The sequence below is a fragment of the Trichechus manatus genome, unplaced genomic scaffold, assembly GCF_000243295.1.
Source record: "Trichechus manatus latirostris isolate Lorelei unplaced genomic scaffold, TriManLat1.0 scaffold00122, whole genome shotgun sequence".
NCBI lineage: Eukaryota > Metazoa > Chordata > Mammalia > Sirenia > Trichechidae > Trichechus > Trichechus manatus.
The window spans coordinates 2,147,974-2,152,604 of record NW_004444058.1 but is presented as its reverse complement, the minus strand read 5'-3'; positions in this window follow the sequence as shown (position 1 = coordinate 2,152,604).

Genomic DNA, 4,631 nt, shown 5'->3' with positions numbered 1-4,631 from the left:
CTGCCCCGGAGGTCTGAGAATTAAGGCGATGATTTGTGGCTGCCCAGGACATGCCCTAAAGGCTGAGCCTAAAGGACTGATGAATATTTGCCCCGGGGGAGGAGAGGCTGAGCTTTGGCAGGGCCACAGTGGCATTTGTATCCAGTACAAACCACCAGCAGCACAAGCCCAGGCCAGCTGGGGCGGCAGCCACATTGACACAAAGCTCCTAGTTGACTGATTCAAAGAGGGCTTTGCCGTCCCAGGAGAGGGCCCTGGGCGACGGTTTTCCACAAACAGAACTTTTGTTCCACAAGCAGGGAGGTGGCTGTCCTGGGCTTTCTGAGCTCAGGTCCTACATTCTTGCCACTTGTGTAGCGCTGCCATGGGCAGTCTCACGAGGCCAGACAAGACTCCAGACGCCACCTGCTCCCACCCCCAGCCTGCTCCATCCTAACAAAGGCCTGGGCCAGTTATCAACTCACTGCCTCTCTGCTCCAAGGCCACCTTCTCTGCCTGGCTCTGTGATGCTGAGTTGGACCCTGCAAACATTTCTCCTTTGTCAGATGTGCAATGCCTAAGTTTTGTCAAGAGGGGGCGCTAGAAGGACCCTGAGGTAGGAACGGACTTCTTTTCCAGATTCCAGTGTGTCTACTTTTAACTCCTGGGGTGTGGCTACCAGCGGGGAACCCAGCATGCCACTCTCCAGCAGGTTTCTCCTGGACCTCAGGAGTGGTTTCCTTCACCTACTTCCCCTTGTTATCGAGGGGCAGCCACCTTGACCCCAAGGACATATCTGACTGGAAATGCTTCCCAAGCAGGTACGGGCGTCCCCAAAGGAACAGACCTTATTTCCATGAGGTAATACGGCGTTGCAGTCACAGGGCGGCTTCTGGAATCAGACAAGCTGGACACAAGTGCCAGTTGGGCCGGTTATTAGCCACGGGGGTGTAGGGAATTGATTTAACCTCTTTAAGCCTCAGTTTTCTCATCAGTAAAATGGGAGCAATCACAGTCCCTACCTCATGGGGCTGCTTAGAGGACCAGGTGAGATGATGGGTGAGGGCAGGCCTCAGAAGATCCTCCCTGCCCCCAAAGACTAGGGGTCCCTTCCTTGGAGGCAGCGAGGGTCCAGAGGGCACTCCCCGATACCTCATATGTGGAGCCGTCAGCACAGCAGAGCACCCCGTGTCCCTGACGCTGGTCCAGGACCCAGTTGCCTTCATATTGGTCACCATTTCTGGGGACAGAGACACAGTCTGTGCTCAGGCCGGGGGACACTCTGCCGGGGTCAGGGGGACGGGCCTGCACAGAGCAGCCAGGTGGCTGCGTGATTCAGACCGGTCTCTCCAACTGGCACTCAGCACGCACCCCCAGGGGCCAAGGCAAAAATAGGCCTGAGCAGATGGCCCGAGGAGACCAACTGTGCCCTGGGCTCGGCTGGGAGAGCAAGAGCATGACCTTGAGGCTCCTTGGTGGGAAGCTGACAGGCTGAGGTCCCAGCAGGAGGACGGGACCGCGCTGTCTGTTTGGACGCGGCTTCCTCTCACGCCCTCCTGCTGTACCGAGTGTGATGTGCTGGCAAAATTTGGTGAGGACGATGGAAATGAGAAAAGGTGAATCTGCACATTGCAACGGTAAGATTCACACAGGAGAAACTGCCTTAGGAATTCAAAAAGGCGGTTTCAAAGGGCCAACCCTGTGCCGGGAGGAGAAGGCCTGTGCCCGCCAGTGTGTCGCTGTGCTGTCACTTGAACTCGGAGCTGCTCCCCGCTTCCTGCCTTCCTTCCCGAGATATCTTATTTGGGGGAGGGGAGAAGTTGGTGGATGTCCTCCGCTAAACACACAAATGACCAATTCCAGTAAATAAGGGAGAAATCATAGAATAAGGACAAAAATGCAGAAAGTTTAACAGCCAGTATTCCGTGGGCCAACACGGTGGCTGCAATGGGCTGTGGGGGGTGGGTGAGCATAGATGTCCCTCACTTTCCTGACTCTGACTTACCTGAAGAGCATCTGCCCGTGCCCGTGCTTCTTGTGGTTGTGAAATGAGCCCTGGTACACCTGTCCGTCCTGGTCCACCAGGAGCCCGTGTCCTAGGGAAAGAACCGGAGGAGACCAACTTCCTGTTGTGTCCCTGCTAGGGGCAGACCTACCCCTCCCAGCACAAGGGGCTGGACTGAAGAGAAAGCTCAGCACCCCGCCCCCCCTCCAGGAGCCAGGCTGCCCTTTGCAGGTAGGGCTGCATGGGGGAGGCCCTGGGCACTGCCCACACTGCCCAGGATGGGGACTGGCAAGTTCGATTTGGAGAGTACTGGTAGCCCAGTGCCCAGAGCCAACCGTGACAACCCACAGCATCCGTGAAGGTGACCCCTGGCTCCAGCTCTCAGCAGTTCTTAGTGAGGCCAGGGGACTGGTGCTGGTGCTATAGTGTTTAAGCTGCTAACTGAAAGGTCAGCAGTCCGAACCCACCAGCCGCTCCACGCGAGAAAAGACCTGGCTATCAGCTCCCGTAGAGATTACAGCCTAGGAAACCTACAGGCAATTCTTCTCGGTCACACAGGGTCAGTTGAAGTCTGGAGACTTGTACACTCGGGACTGAAAATGCTCTGCACATGGCTGTGATAACACTGTTGTGCACGTAAGATGTGTCTGCATGTCTGCTTGTTGGTCTACAGGGTCACGGGAAACCCCCCTTGACGGCAAGTGAATGAGCCATTCACAGAACTCTGATCTCAAACGCCAGGGGAAGCGATTGAGAGCATGCCTTCCTAAAACTGCCTGGTATTTTCAGAGCTTGGATACTTTGGAATTGCAATGGTGTTTCTACTTCTAAACATAAGCCCAAACAGGGCGAATGAAAGGCAGCTACATCTATGCCACCTTGCTTGACTCGTCTGCTCACTCCTCCACTGCGGATGGTCTTTAAGAAGCACTGACCACTCTGGCCCTTCAGCCACCTGTGACTGGCCCCTGCTCTTTGCTGCCTGGCTGAGGCCTGGGTCGGGGACTGGGCAGAGGGTCTGCAGGAAGGGCTTCTTCCAGCGTGTGTGTGTGGGGGGGCGGGGGGGGGCTCCTCCCCTTATGGGAATCCGGCCCTCAGACTTGCTTTGACCCACAGGACAGGGAAGGATAAGTGCCTCCGTGGGACTCCCTCCTGAGCCAGGGCCTTGAAGGTCTGCAGCTCCTGCCCTTGCCCCCCGGGACCACCTGTCCCCAGCCAGGCTGCCACCTACAGCGTAGGAGGGACCCCAAATGAGGCCAGAGACCCGCCCAACTGGGCCTAGACACCTGCTGACCCACAGGACCATGAGCAGTAATGAAATGGTGTTTGTGTGAAGGCACTAAGCATGGGGTGGTTTGTTATGCAGCAGCAGCTAACAGATACAAGGACATGTGTCAGAGAGTACAGTGGGTTGGGCTGTCCAGGGTGTACATCTCACAGGGCCCAGCACACAGGGCTGAGGTGGGTAAAGTCCCAGGCCGAGAGGGGAGGGCAAGTACCTCAGCTCCCTGTGCCAGCCTCAACATGAGACAGACTGGAGCAGGGGCTCGCCCACCGAGTGACATCAGGTTCCTGAGCCCATCTCAGCTGAGCGGAGGCAGAACCTCGGGGAGGAGTGCTGGTACACACATCGCCCCCTCTTAGTGACTGAATTATGTCCCCTAAAATACGTGTTGAATTCCCAGCCCTGTTGATAGGATACTATTTGTAAACAGGGTTTTTTCTTGTTCTGTTAATGAGGTCAGACCAGAGTAGGGTGGGTCCTAAATTTAATCACTTCTGAGTTATAAAAAGAGCAGACTAGACACAGACACACATGGGGGGAGACAGTTGCCACGTGAGGACTGTCTATAAGCCAAGGAACCAAGGAATGCCTGGGGCTACCTACAAGGAAGGAATCAACATAACTGAGACCCTGATTTGGACTTTTAGCTTCCAGAACTATAAGAAAATAAGCCACCCACTTGTGGTATTTGTGTTACAGTAGTACTAAAACAAAAACGACAAAACCAGTCGCCATTGATTTTGACTCATGGTAACCCCATCTGTGTCAGAGCAGAACTGTGCTCATAGTGTTTTCAGTGGATGAGTCTTCAGAAGCAGGTCACCAGCCCTTTCTCCTGAGGTGCCTCTGGGTGGACTCGAACCTCAACCTTTCAGTTAGCAGCCGAGCACATTCACCATTTGCACTCCCTGGGGACTCCCCCAGGAATCTCAGCCCCCTAGTGCACAGGCGCCTGCCAGCACTCAGGGAGCATATAGGGGCTCCTGGCAGCAGACCTTCTCTGGCGCCGTGTGAGAATGCCCCTTCATAGCGTCCACTAGCTCCATACTGCATGACGCCATGCCCATGAGGCTCGCCCAGCACAAACTGTCCATAGTAGGTGTTCCCTGGGGGCAGAGAAGAGGGGGACAGCATTTGAGGTCACCATGCTTCCTGGATCCCGGAGGTGACAACAATGAGCCCGTCTCTCCCCTGATCAGTGTGGCTGCGGGACCGTTTCAAAACAGATGATGACATCTCCTTTTCTCATTATTTACTCTGGTCAGTGGTGGAAAACCTGATGTGGGCACTGCCCTCCCTCCTGGTGACTGCAGGAGGTGCCGGGCTCTGCTCCCCTGAAAGCAGGCAGGTGTAGATGTAGAC